The 19,190-nt window shown below is 37.1% G+C and overlaps 1 protein-coding gene and 1 pseudogene across 3 annotated transcripts in view; both read right to left on the bottom strand.

The window, feature by feature from the left end:
* Positions 1–19,190, bottom strand: part of Otud7a (OTU deubiquitinase 7A) — a 344,362-nt gene that overhangs the window by 175,055 nt on the left and 150,117 nt on the right. The gene's annotated exons all lie outside the window — the stretch shown is intronic.
* LOC124089537 (U6 spliceosomal RNA) lies at positions 12,153–12,252 on the bottom strand (annotated as a pseudogene).

Genomic DNA, 19,190 nt, shown 5'->3' with positions numbered 1-19,190 from the left:
AATGAAAAGTTGTGCTGCAATTGTGTACAATGAATCAAAATGCATTCTGCTGTCCTATATACCTAATTAAAATGAATAATTTTAAAAAAGAATTGCAGGGTAGTTTTATTCTTGTAGATAATGGAAGGGAGTTGAATTTAAAATGGTCAAAGTAACTTCCTGTGTACTAAATTTTACCTATAAAATCATTATACAGTGTGTTTTTTTGCATCCAGTACTGATTTGTGTAATAACACAAAGAAGATGCTAGCAAAGTCTGTCACTTACTATGACATCAGTTTGTTTTATTATCATGGAATATGTGATAATCTTAAAATTTTAATTAAAAAGTAATTATTGCTAATTATAGGTGAATAAAGACTATTTTCTATTTGAATAGAAAAGGATCACCATGATGGGAAAAAAGTCCTTTGGATACATTGTTGATTTTATACATTAATTTTGCCACATGTATAACTTGCATTCTGAGGGATCTCATTCCTGTCCATCCTCTATTTATCCAAATAAATGGTATAGGGAAAAGATTGAATCAATTTCTTCCCAATTTATACTAAATAATGCTAATAATTTATTAAATGTTTTCCCGCTGGAAGACACTCATGAACATGAAGTCTAATTTACTATATGGCACTGGACTGTTCCTCCTGAGAGCTGTATCATGGTATGTCATGTGTCTTGCACCTCAAATTTCTATTCAAGATGTTATAGAAAGTACTTTCTACTTTTGAAATACAAAGAATTGTGACTTTTATTTAAAAATGTAAACAAACGATAGCACCTGTACAAACTAGAGTATATAGAGACAATGAAATTACATTTTTGAAGTTTCATAGGCCACAGTGGAACACTTAGGAAGCGAAAAAGCACACACACAAAAAAACTGGGTATGTGGAATAATCTCAAGAATGCAAAGCTGCATATATCAAAGACCAAGAGAAAATAGGCTAAAATGTTATCATACTGTCAAATCTGCTAATCTATTTCTTTATCATTCTGGGATTCCTGCCTCACTTAAGAAGGCTTCCTTCAATTGAGATTATGTGGGATAATATTCTAAATTTTTAAATTGTTATTATAATTTGGCTTTTTACCCTATATCTATAATTTATTCACATACATAGGTACATTATTGTCATCCAATTTTATTTTCTTCCAACATGGTTGACATTTATTGAATGTGTCTTTTCCCAGTAAATTAAAATACATCTATACTTCAACTCTACTTTCTTTTTGGTGATTTTTATTTTTTATTTTTTTCATTTTGCTGCCAATATCATATACTCTTCTGACTAGAATTGCTATCTGATATTTGCAGTATATGATACAATTCTATTCTTACTATTCTTTTCCAAGCATTTCTTGCTTATATTTGAGGATAATTTGATCTCAGTTTAAAAAAAAATCTAGGGTACTGCATTACATTTATTTATTAATTTCAAAAGTATCGATGTCTTCAAATTTAGTTTCCCATCTGTTTATTGTATGAATATGGTTTGAACGTACCCCCCAAGCTTCTTAGGGCTGACCTTTCTTACTATCCTTAGCAAGAATATCATCCAGAAATCCAGTCTTAACAGAGACAGAGAAAGCAAGAAAGCAATTTTCTAAATCCCAACAGCTCCATTAGCACCTCAGAGGCATTCTGAGAGAGACCTAGATTCCAGATCAGATCACATGTTGGAAGATTGGTCCCAAAGTAGTGATGTTGAATGATGATGGAACCTTCAAGAGTTTGGTCTATGCCAGTCAGCTTTTTGTCACTATGACAAAATATCTGAGAACATCAACTTAAAGGAGAAAAATTCATTTTGGCTCATAGTTTCAGTCCACGATTGGCTGGCTCTATTGCTATGGGCCTGTGATAAGTCAGAACATCAGGGTAGAGAGAAAGCATGGTGGAACAGAGTTGCTCACCTCATGGAGGCAGGGAAGGAGAGAGGGGGGGGGAGGGGGGGAGGAAGGAGAGAGAGAAGAGAAGAGAAGAGAAGAGAAGAGAAGAGAAGAGAGAAGAGAAAGAGAGAAAGGCAGATGGGGAGGAAGGGCCAGGGACAAGGAATAGTCCCTATATTAGTTAGGTTTTTGTCACTGTGATCAAAATGTCTGATCAGACTAATCTAGAGGAAGAAAAGTTTATTTTAAGTTCATGGTTTCAGAGGTTTTAGTCCATGATCAGCTGAATTCATTGCTCTGGGCACAAGGTGAGGCAGAATATCATGGTGGAAGACATGGTGAAAGAATGCTGCTAAGACAAACAGGAAACAAAGACAGCCAGACACCAGGACAAAATATAAACCTGAAAGGCACACACCCCCAGTGACCTTATTCTTTCAGCCATACCCCACTTGGCTATAGTTACCACCCAGTAAGTTTATTTAAATTATTAATGCATCAAATGGATTACTCCACTGACTAGGGTAATAGGGTAATACTCTCATAGTCTAATAACTTCACCTCTGCATATTCCTGCATTAACAAAAGGTTTTTTGGGGAACAACTCATATCCAAAGTCTCCAAGAGCACACCCCAAGAGCACTCTTCAATTAGGTCCCACGTCCTACAGTTTCCACTATCCCCCCGAGGCACATTCAATTATAAATTCATTAATAAATTAATTTATTGATGAGGAAAGAACTTTGATGATGAAATCACTTTCCCCCACCCAACTCTGATACTCGCTGCACTGGGGACCAAGCCTTCAACATAGGAGCTTTTGGGGGACATTCCGGATCCAAATGGTAACAAGGGCCTAGTGAAGATGGGTAGGTCATTGCAAGCATTGTTGTTGGAAGAGATCAATGTTGTTCTCATGGGATCCTAGTTAGTTGCCAAAAGAGTGAATTGTTATAAAACTAGTAAGCCCAGTGCCTGAATCTCTTGCTTCCTGTTTTGCCATGCAACCACTCCCTAACAGGCTCCTGCCATGATGCCATTTGTCAGGTTGTGATGCAGCCAGAAGGTCCTCACTAGAGCCAAAGAGAAGCCAGCACCATTCTCTTGTACCTCTAGGGCTGGAAAATAAATACAGTTCTTTTCTTTATATATTACCCGGTCTTAGATATTCTGTTGCTACAACAGAAAATAGACTAAAAGCATGGTATAATTATCTATTCATTTAGCTTTTAAAGTCCTTTAGTAAAAACTCACACTTCTCATTTTATATATATTTATGTAAGTGTGTAAATAAAGTAAAAAAAAGACATTGGGAGAAATTTCCATCAAATTTGACTAAATTTAGACTTACTGGCATATGAAGAAAGTACACAATTGATAATTAAAAAGAACAATAGAGTCAGATTCGTGCCAGTAGTCCCAGCAATTTGCAAGGATAAGTCAAGAGGCTAAAAAGTTCTAGACTTTGGCTACTTAGTGAGACCCTGTCTCAAAATAAAAAGTAAAAAGGGCTGGGGGTATAGCTCAATGTAATTACAGCAACTATTTAGCATGTACAAGGCCCTGGGTTCAATTCACAGTGCTGCTAAATAAATAAAACAGTAGCCTTTGAGGATAATGGACAAAAGCTATTCTTGTAAAAGAGGGAATATAGATAGCTGATTATGGAATGAAAAAATACATCATTTACTATCTCATAAGGTTGTAAGAGAAGTGTGGAATGCAATGATAGTTTTGTTTTTTACTGAATGAGACCAGTGGTGGGGAAGATGTATGTGAATAAGCCCCTCATACATTAATGGTGGGGGTGTGAATTGAAAAAGGATGTCCCAGCAGATACTAAAAATTAAATTGCACAGCCCTTGAATCACGCTTTGAGGAGTTTATTCTATAGAAATTAAAAAAAAAAGAAATTAGTAGTTCTAGTAAAGAAAAATACATTTATAAAAGGTTTCCCCGCCTCAGCAATTTTTGTATATAGCAAAAGTCTGAACATCACCCATAGGAAAGTGGTGGGAAAAATTCTTATCCAACCATACTCCACTGTAATGATAATACCATTTTGAACATTCACACATTTCCTCCTTAAATCATGTTGCTTTTGCAGCTTTCCCCTTTAAAGCTGACTTACACTTAGAATCAAAGAGACCACTGATCAGCTCTGAGTCTCAGTGCTATGCTGACCTTTCTTAATCTCCTTAGCAAGAACATAGTCTAGAAATCCAGGATTAGTGGAGATAAAAAAGCAAGTAAGCAATTTTTAAAATTCCAACAGTTCCATTAGCATCTCAAGGGCCTTTTGAGGGAGACCTAGATCAGACTAGATCATAAAATGTGACTATCTGCCAGGAACAGGGGAACCTCAAGAGTTGATGGTAAGAAATGAAAAGCCTACTGCTTCAAGGGACTTGGCAGGGAAAGGAGACAAGGATAGATATGGATGTCCTATGCACTTCCTGGGCCAAAAGCCTCATGAAGAGGAATGTCAGAGAGGATGACAGAGAAAATAAAAGGATGGATTACATTGGATTCTTTTTGGGATTGTGGGAGAAGACTGGAAAGAATCTAAGCAGAATGCAGGAATATGAGGGGGTAGTGCCAAAAGATATTCAGGAAAGGGAAGAAGAGGGGCAGAAAGCTGAGAGGGAGTGGGAAGGCACAGGTCATGCTAAACTGTGCCCATGAAGAGCAAGGATCCAGAAGTTTCAGTGTGCTTCTGCAGAGAGGTCATTAGGCACACCTTCCAGCTATGCCTGTTGAGGGAAGGGTTATTAAGGACCACAGGATGAAGCACCCAAGACTCAGAGACAGAGAGTTGATTCCCTTCACCCATTCTCAGGCATGAACATGTCCTAGGAGAGAACAGGAATTCTGCCAGATGCGGACAGAAGTGTCAGCAGAAGACTGGGCTTGGATATACCCCATGTTGCTCTGTGTGCAGCAGCCTGTACTCCAATAGGATGCATATGGGCACCTAGCGTAGAGACTAGCACAAGAATAGCTGTAAGATTCCTGGATACAACTAGACTCATTATTAAAAGTGCCTTCTTTGCTCCCAAAGTATTGTATTTGTCCAACAGTTATGTGGCCAGGATGCCAAGAGGAGGCAGGGGCTTGGGAAGACTGAGAATTTTCCAAAGAAGGATCTGTAGCCACAGAGTGCAGGACAGCACTGATTCGAAGACTGAAGTTGAAACCTCTCTGTCCTTCCCACTCTGAGAAGAGAGAAAGAGCATAGGAAGACATATCAATCACAGAAAGACAAACCTCCATGGCATTGCATATCTGTGCACAATGTTTGTATATGTAGCCTGCTGCCCATGAAATACTATGCAGCTACCTAAAAAATGTGGGTTTTATGGGTCTAGGGTTGTGGCTCAGTGGGAGAGTGCTTGCCTAGTACATGTGAGGCACTGGGTTCAATTCTCAGCACAGCATATAAATAAAATAAAGGTCCATTGACAACTGAAAAATATTTTTTTAAAAACAATGTGGGTTTTGTGTATATACATATATGTGGGTATGCATATATGTGTGGGTATGTACATATATGTCTGTATGTGCACATGTATGTATATATGATATGTACATACACACATAAAACTATGTATGTATATTTGGAATATGTCCACAATTTATTGTTAACTGAAAGAAGCAATTTGCAGAGGGATATATTACTTAACCCCTTGATAAGGCAAAATGAAATAAAATAAAGCTCTATAAATAGTTATATTTGTATAAGTTTTTTAAAAAAAGGTATGGAAGGGCTGAGGTTGTGGCTCAGTTGTAGAGTTTGAGGCCCTGGGTTCAATCCTCAGCACCACATAAAAATAAATAAAATAAAGGTATTCAGTCCAACGACAACTAAAAAATATATATTTTTTTAAGTATGGAAGGTTAAGTATGTATCTTGGGAGATGGAATTGAGCTGGGGAAAACAAGACTACACATCCAGAGTCATTGGTTCCCATGAGAATATATTGATTTTAAAAAAATTTATAGTTGTAGATGGACAGAATGCCTTGGTTTTATTTGTTTATTTTTATGTGGTGCTGAGGATCAAACCCAGTGACTCACACATGCTAAGCAAGCTCTCTACTACTAAGCTATAGCCCCAGCCCATAGGTAATGATTTTTTATAATAAAAATAAGGAATAAAAATGCAATCAGTCACAAGCTTTTGAGTAATAGGATTCTAAGTAATTGTTAATTTCATCTTTGCTCTTTTATGTATTTTCTGAACTTTCCCTAATAGTCATATACTATCTTTGTTATATTAAAAACAACAGTATCATTAAAACATTCCAATCATTCACCACAGAAAAGTTTTTGTGTTTTTCTTTTTCCTCCTAGCGAGGCCACAATCAATCCAGCTGAATGAGCAGGAAACAAGATCCATATCTGCGTGTGTGCCACAAGTATTTGTCCTCAAGATCAGCCCCTGACACTGGGCCACCAGGACCTAGATTTTGTTCAGTGCACTTCCATGTGGATACAGCCTGGAAAGTTCTCATGAACGAGGTTCCTGCCCACAGCGGAGCAGGATTCCCCATCTTCACTGCGCATCATATCCTTGCAGTGACCTTTAGTGCTGCATAGAGGTGCACAGGGCAAGAGCAAGACCTCAGGGACCAGGGACAGGAGGGAGGCACTCAGGACAGTCAACACTTAGATGGTAAGAAGGAAAAGGACCTGTGTGAGTTTGTGGCTCAGGTACCTAGCTGTCTCAGGAAGTAAAGTACTTAGCTGTCTCAGGAAGTAAAGCTGTAGAAATTTACAGAGGCTGCTTCCATGGACAGAGAAGGGAAAAAGAGACAGCAATACAATAATAGTAGGAGATTTCAGTATTCCACTGTCAATAACGCATGGATTATCCAGACAGAAAATACGAAAGGAAACAGCATACTTGAACAGTAGTATAGATGAAATGAACCTAGTAGACATATATAGAAAATTCCACCAATGGCAACAGAAGACACATTTTTAAGCCACATAGTACATTTTTCAGGGCAGATCATATGCTGGGTCACAAAATGAGCTTAACCAATTTAACAAAACTGAAATTGTATCAAACGCTTTTTCAACCAGAATGAAATGAAACTGGGATAATTCACAAATATGTGGAATATAAACAACATACTCTTGAACAATTGTTTTGTCAAAGAAGATGTCAAAGGGAAATTAGAAAATATCTTGAGACAAATGGAAATGAAAATATAATATACCAAAACCTGTGGGATACAGAAAGGCAGCTCTCAGAGGAAAGTTTATACTAATAAGCATCTATATTAAAAAAGAAGAAAGCTCTCAATCTTTATACCTCGAGGACCTAAAAAGAACAAATTAGCCCAAAGTTAGCAGAAAGAAAGAAACAATAAATATTAATGAAGAAATAAATTAGAGAATAGAAAACAATAGAGAAAACTGGTGAAACTAAGGGTTTTTTTTGTTTTTGGAGGATAAAAAAATTAACACATTCTTAGACTAAGAAAAAAGAAGACATAAATAAATAAAATTAGAAATGAAAAAGAAGACATTACAACTAATGGTATGGAAATAGAAAGAATGTTAAGGGACTATTTTGAACAATGATACATGTCAACAAATTGGACAACCTAGAAAAGAATAATTAGAAACATAACTTACTGAGACTGATTAAAGAAAAAATAAAAAACCTGAGAAGACCAATAACAAATAAAGGAGACTGAGAAATCAAACACCTCCCAACAATAAAAAGCCTAGGATCAGATGGCTTCAATGGTGAACTCTACTAAAGTTTTTTTTTTTTAAAGAGAGAGAGAGAGAGAGAGAGAGAGAGAGAGAGAGAGAGAGAGAATTTTTTAATATTTATTTTTCAGTTTTCGGTGGACACAACATCTTTATTTTATTTTTATGTGGTGCTGAGGATCGAACCCAGTGCCCTGTGCATGCCAGGCAAGCACGTTACCACTTGAGCCACATCCCCAGCCCTCTACTAAACATTTTAAGACAAATTAAACTCTTCAACAAAACAGAAAAGGGGAACACTTCCAAATTCATTGTAAGAGGCCACCATCACCTTGATACCAAAACAGGCAAAAATACAATATGAAAAGAAAACTACTAACTAATGTACCAGATGATCATGGATGCAAATATCACTAACTAAATAATATCAAACCACACAGTCATCAAAAGAATCATACAATATTACCAAGTGGGGTTTATCTCTATGAGGCAAGGATGGCTTAATATATGCAAACTATTCAATGTGATACACATTAACAGAATAAAGGACAAACATCACATATTCTTCTCAAGAGACACAGAAAAATATCACTTGCCAAAATTCCAGTAACCTTTTCAGATAAAAGCATAAATAAATGAAAGGAAGGTTAGAAGGAATTGACTCAACACAATAAAGTCCATTTGTGAAAAGCCTTCATCTAACATCAAACTTAACAGTAAACAACTGAAAATTTCCTCTAAGTTCAAGGCCAAGACAAGAGGATCAATTTCACCACTTAACATTCAACATAGTACTAGAAGTCCTGGCCAGAGCAATTATGCAAGAAGGCATAATGGAAGGCATCCAGATAATTTTACTGGATTATCTCTGCAGATGACATGATTTCTATATGTAGAAAAACTGCAAAGAAAAAACTATTGGAAATAATAATGAACTTACTAAAGCTGCAGGATGCAAAATCAACCTACAAAAGTCCATTGCATTTCTATGCACTAATAATGAACTATCCAAAAAAGAAATAAAGAAAGCAAGCCAATTTACAATAGTATCAAATATAATAAAATACTGACAAGTAAACTTAACCAAGAAGGTAAAAGACCTGAACACTGAAAACTATAAAACACTGATGAAAGAAATCAAAGGCCTTCAACAAAACAGAAATTTTATGAATGATAAAATGCCTAGTGAGCGTGAATGGGAAGAAGTACTAGTGTTCAGATGTCCATACTTCTCAAAGTAATCTACAAATCCAATACATCTATATCAAAATCACTATGGCATTTTTACAGAAATAAAAAGAATACTAAAATTTCTATGGAATTACAAAATATCCTATATAGCTGAGGTATTTTTTAGCAAGAAGAATAAAGCTGGAAGTATCACACTTTCTCATTTCAATATATATTATGAAGCCATAGTAATCAAAATCATATGGTGCTGGCATAAAAACAGACATACACAGGGCTGGGACTGTGGCTCAGTGGAAGAGCACTTGCATCACCCATATGAGGCACTGGGTTCGATCCTCAGCACCACATAAAAATAAATAAAAAAATAAAGGTATTGTGTCCATTTACAACTTAAAAAAAAAAAACACACACACACACACAGACTATTGGAATGAATTGAAACCCAGAAAGCAAGCAATACATATACAGTCAACTGATCCTCTACAAGGGTGCCAAGAATACATGGCGGAGAAAATATAGTCTTTTCAACAAATAGTGTTGGGAAAACTAGATATTCACGTGCAAAAGAAAAAATTGTTCTTACACTATACACTAAAATCAACTCAAAATGGATTAAAAAATTAAATTTAAGACCTGAGTCCGTAAAACTTCTAGAAGAAACATAGGCAGAAAACTTCTTGATTTCTTGAGTGAGATCCCAAAACACAAACAATGAAAGCACAAATAGAGAAGCAGGACTACATTGGACTAAACAGCTTCTGGACAACAATGGAAATGACAGAATGAAAAGGCAATTTAACAAAAGTTAACTCAAAATGGATCAAGGAGCTTGATATCAAATCAGAGACCCGGCGTCTGATAGAAGAAAAAGTTGGCTACGATCTACATACTGTGGGGTCGGGCTCCAAATTCCTCAATAGGACACCCATAGCACAAGAGTTAATAACTAGAATCAACAAATGGGACTTACTCAAACTAAAAAGTTTTTTCTCAGCAAAAGAAACAATAAGAGAGGTAAATAGGGAGCCTACATCCTGGGAACAAATCTTTACTCCTCACACTTCAGATAGAGCCCTAATATCCAGAGTATACAAAGAACTCAAAAAATTAGACAATAAGATAACAAATAACCCAATCAACAAATGGGCCAAGGACCTGAACAGACACTTCTCAGAGGAGGACTTCTCAGAGGAGGACATACAATCAATCAACAAGTACATGAAAAAATGCTCACCATCTCTAGCAGTCAGAGAAATGCAAATCAAAACCACCCTAAGATACCATCTCACTCCAGTAAGATTGGCAGCCATTATGAAGTCAAACAACAACAAGTGCTGGCAAGGATGTGGGGAAAAGGGTACACTTGTACATTGCTGATGGGACTGCAAATTGGTGCAGCCAATTTGGAAAGCAGTATGGAGATTTCTTGGAAAGCTGGGAATGGAACCACCATTTGACCCAGCTATTCCCCTTCTCGGTCTATTCCCTAAAGACCTAAAAAGAGCATGCTACAGGGACACTGCTACATCGATGTTCATAGCAGCACAATTCACAATAGCAAGACTGTGGAACCAACCTAGATGCCCTTCAATAGACGAATGGATTAAAAAAATGTGGCATTTATACACAATGGAGTATTACTCTGCATTAAAAAATGACAAAATCATAGAATTTGCAGGGAAATGGATGGCATTAGAGCAGATTATGCTAAGTGAAGCCAGCCAATCCCTAAAAAACAAATGCCAAATGTCTTCTTTGATATAAGGAGAGTAACTAAGAACAGAGTAGGGATGAAGAGCATGAGAAGAAGATTAACATTAAACAGGGATGAGAGGTGGGAGGGAAAGGGAGAGAGAAGGGAAACTGCATGGAAATGGAAGGAGACCCTCATTGTTATACAAAATTACATACAAGAGGAAGTGAGGGGAAAGGGAAAAATAATACAAGGGGGAGAAATGAATGACAGTAGAGGGGGTAGAGAGAGAAGAGGGGAGGGGAGGGGAGGGGAGGGGGGATAGTAGAGGATAGGAAAGGCAGCAGAACACAACAGACACTAGTATGGCAATGTGTAAATCAATGGATGTGCAACTGATGTGATTCTGCAATCTGTATACGGGGTAAAAATGGGAGTTCATAACCCACTTGAATCAAAGTGTGAAATATGATATATCAAGAACTATGTAATGTTTTGAACAACCAACAATAAAAATTTAAAAAAAATAAATAAATAAAAGAAAAGGCAATTAAAGAATCAGAGAAAATATTTTCAAGCCAAGAGGTTAATCTTCGAAATATGTAGAAACATACAACCTATTAACAAAACAAATCTGATTAAAATTAAGCAAAAGAACTTAGTGATATATGTGCAAGTCTGGTTCAATATTCAAACATTTATCAGTGTAACCTACCTCATTAATTGGCTAAAGAATAGAAGTCACATGACTATATCATAAAAATAATTCAGAACACTAGAGGCACAAGGGAAATTCCTTAGCTTGATACAGAAATCCAGAAATTCAACAGCTAACTGTATAGTTAATGATTAAAACTGACTTCTTTTCCCCTGTGGTTGGGGAAAAGGCACAGACATCTGTTCTCATCACATTTTTGGGTGTGGGTAGGTACCAGGGATTGAACTCAGGAACACAGTAACCACGAGCCACATCCCTAGCCTTATTTTGTATTTTATTTAGAGACAGGGTCTCACTGAGTTGCTTAGTGCCTTGCTAAGTTGCTGAGGCTGGCTTTGAACTCATGATCCTCCTGTCCCAGCCTCCCTAGCCTCTGGGATTACAGGCATGCACCACCATGCCTGACCTGTTCTCATCACTTTTATTCTGCAGGATACTGGAAATTCTAGACAGAGCAATAAGTGAAAAGGTAAGAAAAGGAAACAAAAGGCATACAGGTAGCAAAGGAAAAAATAAATAAATACCATGGCATCTACATTTGCAAATGCCATGATATTCTATGTAGGAAATCCCAAAGAATCTACAAAGATTCCTAGAACTAATATGTGAGCTTAACAAGTTCATAGATACAAGTACAGCAAAATTAAAACTACAAAGGCATTATAACTATACTTGTGTAGTTATAATTGTAGCAAAGAAATATACCTACACAACTACAGCCAATTGATTTATTATTATCATTTGCTTTTGGCTACATTAAAAAACTTTATTGAGATGTAATTCACATATCATACAGTTTGCCAACTTGAAGTGAATTATAATTGAATTATAATTCAATCATTGTTGGTATATTAAATTACTGTTTTAAAAAAGTATATAAAAAGCAACATGGAATGTATCATTTAAATTATTTCAAGTATATGATTCAGTGGCATTAATAAAATATGCTTCACAAAGTTACACATCATCCTTGCATAGGGGCCATGATAGTTTTCTCTGTATTGTTCCATTTTTAGTACGTTTGCTAAAGCAAGAAATGGCCATATAATTTTTAACAAAAGTACAAAAGCAGTTGAATGGAGGAAGGATAGACTCCTCCACAGACGGATATCCATTTGCAAACTGGATGCCCATCAGCAAAACCACAATAAAACAACCTAACCTAAATATCACATTTTATACAATAATCAGTCAAGATGAATCATGGGTTTCTATGTAAAACACAAACCTATAAGGCTTTTAGAAGAAAACATAGAGGGAAACATTTGGGATATAGGGCCTCATGACTTCAAAAACAAAATTGAGAAAGTGGGCTTTAGTAAAATTGAAATCTTCTGCTTTGTGAAAGACCCTAAGAAGTGAAAAGCTATTTCAAATAGCTTGAGGAGAGAATTTTAAAGATTCACTGTATGCCAAAATATACTCTACTGTTGGGGTGAGAGTTGTGGCTCAGTGGTAAAATGCTTGCCTCACATGTTTGAGACACTGGGTTCTATTCTCAGCATCACATATAAATAAATAAATAAAGGTCCAATGAAAATTAAAAATATTTTTAAAAAATGCTCTGCTATCATATATACCTAAAAAATAAAAATAAAAAAGTGATAAATGTTTGAGGTGACAAAAATACAAAAAATTATACATTGTACATAACAAAATACCACAGAGTATCTCATATGTATGTGCAATTATTACATGGCAATTAAGATTTTTTTTAAAGAAGTGAAAAGACAAGCCATGGAACCAAATAAAATATCTGTAACCCACATAGCTGACAAAGAAATCATATTCAAAATTTATAAAGAACTCTCAAAATCCAGTACTAAAAGACCCAACAATCCAATTAGAGCATGGCAAAAGACAAGACAGTTCCTCTAAGAGGTATATATAAATAAGTGCTTTTATGTTCAGCACTATCACTGCTACTGTAGCCAGAATGTAAATGGGGCATGAAATAGTGAATCAGCAATACCCCAGACCCTGTATCAGGGGAAAGTTTGTGGGTATAACCCAGGAAAGACTGCAGAGAGGGATGTCAACAAAGAAACAAGGTTGAGGGGACCCATGAACTTGTCCTTCCAATTGCTGAACAATTGGGAGGGAGATTGTGAGACTTTACAGAACATTGCAAAAAGATTCAATCTAATATTATAGCACCACTATAACAGGGCACTAACCAATAGGGACAGAAAAAGCTACCTTTCCCTACTCAAAGTACTTAAATCTCAAGTACAGCCAACTGGGGTTGACATGGAGACCTCTTTGGTGTTTCAATATCTTTTCTCCAGAATGGCTGCATGGAGAGGACAGATTGTCTTTGTTAGTCCCAAGTCCTCAGGTGAAGCAATACCCAACTTGGGTTCCATGGTGTGCACTGAGTGTCCCACAGCAAGGGTGTTTTTGCACACCTGGGGTTAGTAGATTAATATGTGAGAGGAGTCAAAATTACTAGGAACAACTATGGACAGTTGTGAGCTACAGAAGAGACTAGGGGTGAGCAAAACCCTGGCTCTGAAGGATGTCATGAAGTAGGGCAGAGAAGCTCCCTCAAGCATATAGCTTGTGGAAATCCATTGAGCAATGGGAAGGAGGCTTATTCAGGCTGGACAGGACACCATGCCTGGTCAGGTCTATGCTTCTACACATCTCAAAATGAGCTAGCACCTTGCTACAGGTGTAGTTGTATATTAACCATGTCTTTATATTTCCTGTATTCTAATGCTTAGACATCTGAGGTCTTGCTGATCTAGAGGCACTCTCCTTCTAGAGCTATCCCTATTCCTAGGGATAGTAAACAACTCTCCTGGCAAGGCAATTTTCATGTGCAAACAAACCAATACAGACTCTATATCCTCAACCAACTCCAATCATTGGAGTCTCACATTCCAAGCTTCTACCCATCTGCCCAAATCACCTTAGGACCAGGTACCAAACAACTTGAAACAGCAACATGCTCCAGAGCCCATAGCAATTATTCAAATCAGCCAATCCTAAGTTTGCATACCCTGTTTTCCTCATTCCTTTCTTTAACAATACAACCAGGATGCTTGCTCGCAGTTCTGCTTTCGCTCTTTGTCTCCTGACCAATCCTGGTGTTTCTTTCTGTGGCTTTCTATGACATGGCATGTCCCTTTCTCTTAGGAACTATGAATAACAACTATAATTTCAATGAAAGCCATCAGTCCCCTCATTTATAGGCATTACTATACCTCAGATTTTCTCTTAATACACTATATTTTAAATCAATGTGCCTTTGAGATAATACTAAACTTCTCATTCTTGGCCTCCATTTGGAAGGTTCCATTCTTTTCAACAAGACTCTCTTTGGTTGTATCATCAAATCCCAAGTTAAAAGAGATCCTTTAGAGTTCGTCTAATCTTACATGCTCCCCCTCCCAATCCCACTATAAATCAGCCTCCTTATATCAGAGAAAACATTTGGCATTTGTTTTTTGGGGGATTGACTAACTTCAGTTAGCACAGGGCAAAGGGGAGGGAAGGGAAGGGAGGGGGCAAGGGGTGTAAAAAAGATGGTGGAATAAGAGGCAAATCATTACCCTAAGTACATGTATGAAGACACAAATGGTATGAATATACTTTTATACAAAAAGAGATATGAAAAATTGTGCTCTATATGTGTACTATGGATTATAATGTCACATATAACAATTTAGAATAAAAAATTTATAATAAAAAAAAGAGATCCTTTAGGTAGGATATTGAAAAAGAAATGGCACTAACTCCTCCAAGTTAGTTCCAAGAGCATGCAATGCAAATCAGTTACTCATCTTAGGGAATAAAGCACAGTAGGACTGAAAACCTCCCAGTATGCAGCATAAGACTCCCAACATCAAAAGCCACATGTAGTTGTGGTAAGTCTAAATCAGTGTTTGGGTATACTGATTATTATTTTTTTATAGTCTGTTAATGGTTCACAGAGGTCTCACACAAAATATGAGCATTGATTTGACAAAAAAAAAAAAAAAAAGGATCAGAGTGAGCAGCTGTGAATGGAGCTTTAAATTAAATCTTGTTAGCTGGCTAGTTTGTGGATGAAGAAAGCTTGATTTCCAAAACTGGTTATGGGAAACAGTTTCCTATACAGAGGTGTGAGAGATGGAAAAGACTTTCATGTACACAAATGTGATGTGGGATGCAGGCTCTCAGTTATACCATTGGGGAGCAGCCCAGAGGAGGGCAATGTCCTGATTTGGTTATACTTCCTGTGTCAGCCTGTTTCCCAGGAGCTGACTCCAACAAGCAAACTGGGCAATGCCTCTTGGTACATCTTATTTATTCCCTAGGCTTAAATAGAATTACTTGGTTTTAGCTTCTCTGCTCAAAGTTGTTTTCCTTCTTTTCTTTCTCCCTTTCTCTTGTCTCACCTTATTTATCACCAGTCTCCATGATTCTGCAAACTTCACTTGCTGTGCATCACCCTGAAGACTCCTGATTCCCCAGGGAAAATAAATTCTAAATGGAATGATGATATCTGCAATACCTACAGAGTCTTGAAAAATGAAAAATGCAGACAAAGAATGAGAAAGACTCTACCTCTCTGACATCTCTCAAAGCAAGATGTTTCGCACAACTCTGTTGGTTTTAAGGTTGAAAGCTGGTTCCCTGGTTCACACTGAGGTTTAAACAATATAGAACAATGCATATTCAACCCAACTGGAAATAATGGAGGAGGAATGTATTTTATGTTCCTGTCATCTCAGATAAAGATGCTTTCATTGCATTGTTTAAGTGACTCCCTCTGTGTATAATTTCAGTGGCTGGGAGGCCACATATCATACCAGGACAGTGGACTGGTGGAGGATTTTCCTTGCCTACTTCAACATATGGTTATTGTGTTTCTACTTTTCTTCACTTTGGCAAAGATTTCTGGAGAACAAACATGTGCAGCAGCAAGGAAACACAGATATGCTCCAGGGCAAGAGACACTGGACTACTGGAGGCTTTCTCTCCCACAGGTGTGATAGGTCCTGAGTGATATATGACTCTATTTGGGGCACTGTTGAAGGTCAGAAGTCATCTACCTGAATAAAAGGAAACTGAATGAGCAGGACTTGGAGGATGTAATAATAAAAAAAGCTTATCTTCCTCTGACCTCTTTAAATTGCATTTAGCTGGAAGAATTCAGAAGGGATGCTCCTGGCATTAAAAGGCCTGTGCTTGCCACCCATCTTCTGAGTGGGGCTGGGGATGGTGGTGCAGGGGCAGGAGGAGGGGAAGTTTAACCTGGGGGTCCTATTCCACACTCTGTCTTTTGCACAGGATGGTGGCTTTTTATTGCTCCCTTTCAGATTTCTTGCCCCATGTGGCTACATGCCTGTTCTTAATCTTTACTTTTAGCAATTTCAGCATCCTAGGAATCAGATGCCCACCTAGTGCTCTCTTGCTACTTTATTGCTACTGAGCCCCTGACAGCCCCCACACAATTACAGCTAGTCTCAGGTCCTTGGAATCTAGGTACATACCCTGCTTTGAAACTTTGAGGAATGTGTCTGGTCCCATTTCTCATCCTCTAGACGTCCAGATGTTTCCAACCAGGGGGTGGGTAACTTAATTTTCAATATTCCCACTGGAGTCTCTAGGTAAGGGGTACCCCCCCATGACCAGACAGAAGTAGCTGACAATAGCATTCTAACTGCTTTTTTCAAAAGTTTGCCTTCCCAGATTACTGTATACCCATATCCCCCAACATCTGATATCTCCTTTATCTTCCTGATCAGCTGAGGTGTCCAATAAGGGAAGTGATTCCTGCTCATTCATTCCTAACTGACATCTTCTGGTCTTGCACCTCATGTTTGTGATGCTATACTTATGTTCCTGTGTCAAACTTGAACTTGACATGCTTTTACATATAGCTTTATGAAAGAGATCATATTTGGCAAAATTGCCATTGCAGACTGAAAGATTTATTTCCACAATAAATGTGATGAGTTGATGGGTCAGCCATAAGGGAAAATGTGTGTTGATTCCTACTTCACAGCATGCACAAAAATCAAGTCCAAGTTGGTATTTCTGAATGTGAAGAGTAAAATAATAAAGCCTCAATAGAGGAACCTATTCATGAACTTGGGATGGGCAAAGATTTCTGAAACAGCCTGTCAAAATTATCATTAAAATGATAAAGCAGGCTCATTAAGAACTTTTTTTTTCACTTGAAAACATCATAAAGAGGGTGAAAAGGTAAGACTCTCAGAAAAGATTATTGTGATCCATAGAGTAAAGAAAGGGTTATTATCCAGAACCCATACAGAAGAAGTTAATAAGAAATCGACAATCCAAAAGAAAGTGAAAAGGTATTTGAACAGATACTTCCCTAGAGGACAACTGAATGACCAAGAATCAATGGAAAGTTGCTCAACTTAATTAATCATCAGTGAAATTAAATTCAGATGACAGTTACATACCCACCAGAATGTCTAAAATTACAAACACTGAAAATACCAAGTGTTGGCAAAGCAACCAAAGCCCTCCTACAGTGAAACTGGTAAGACAACTTGGAAACACTACTCAGCAATATCTACCAAAGCGCATCCTACACATACCCAAGACCTAGTAATCACAGCACTTGATAAATACACAACCAAATGTACATCAGAAGATAAGGAAAGTATTGGTATAGTAGCATTACTAAGCTAAAAACTAGACACAACCCAAATGATAACCAGTGGAACACCTGGATAATTGGCACATATTGATAAACTGTGAAATACAACCACACATGAACACATAGTATATTAATAGTATAGTATGAATGAATGATCTGCTGGTACACAAAAAACATGCTACAGGTTGACCATCATTAATCTGAAAATCCAAAATATGAAATGCTCCAAAATTTGAATCTTTTGAACACAGACATAGTACCACAAATGAAGAATTTCACACCTAACATTATTTATGCAAATGCACTGAAAACATTGCATCAAATTGCCTGAAGGCTATGTGTACATAGTGTATATGAAACATAGATAAATTTCAACTTTAGACTTGGGTTTCATCCTTAGGATATCTCATTGTGTATATGCAAATATTCACAAATTTAAAAAAATTAAAAATCTGAAACACTTCTGGTCCCAAGCATTTTGAATATGGGATACGCAACTTGTATTTGATTTCATTCATCACAATAAGTTAAAAAACAGGCAAAAGTAATCTACAGGCTAACAGTCATGGTTATAGAAAGAGGAGACAGAAGAAAAAGGAGGTGAGCTGGGGAGCAAGCATTTGGGAGGGAGCAGGATGGTTGCAGACAATGGTCTATTTGTTTAGCTGAGTGGTGATTAGAAAGGCACACTTAAATTTTTATGACTCATGAAGCTGTGCATTTTAATGTATGTGTTTTTCTATATGTATGTTATTCTTCAATAAAAATGATGGTCAATAAAAAACCTATTGACCCATAAAAGAGCATTTACGTAAAGCTAATAAGTAGACTGGTGAAGAACTTCTCCAATCCAACTCTGTCTACACACATTTTTGAAAAATACCTTTCCTATCATTTGGTTGGACATTTGATAGTTCGTTATTGATCTGTTCATTCAGCTTCAATGTTTTTACTAACATCAGCAAACCACAGTCTGCCCTTTCCTCCAGTCCCTTCTCAATACAGCTAGAAAGATCTTTAAAAGATGTAAATTATATTACGAAATTCCTTGCTTGAAACTCATTAATATCTTCCCACTCTATTGAAATAAGATCTAAGCCTCTTGCCAAGACCTCAGCTGTCTTGTGTCACCAGCTTCCCCTATGTATAACCAGCAATGTAGGCTCAGACTTCCAACTACCCTTACACACTGGCTACTTTTTTAACTCTTCCTTTTACTATGGTTGACTTTCCTGGAAGTGCTTCCCATCCTCTTTCTTTGATTTCAAGTTTCTGCCTCGATTTCACTACCCCTAGTAGGCCTTCTTTGACTCTCCCATTTGAACTACCATCCCCATTATTTAACTGCA

Source organism: Marmota monax, unplaced genomic scaffold (assembly GCF_021218885.2).
Source record: "Marmota monax isolate L192 unplaced genomic scaffold, Marmota_monax_Labrador192_F-V1.1 WCK01_AAM20220418_F8-fsc00005, whole genome shotgun sequence".
NCBI lineage: Eukaryota > Metazoa > Chordata > Mammalia > Rodentia > Sciuridae > Marmota > Marmota monax.
Note: the sequence above shows the minus strand (reverse complement) of the source record. Positions and strands in the feature narration are given on the sequence as shown.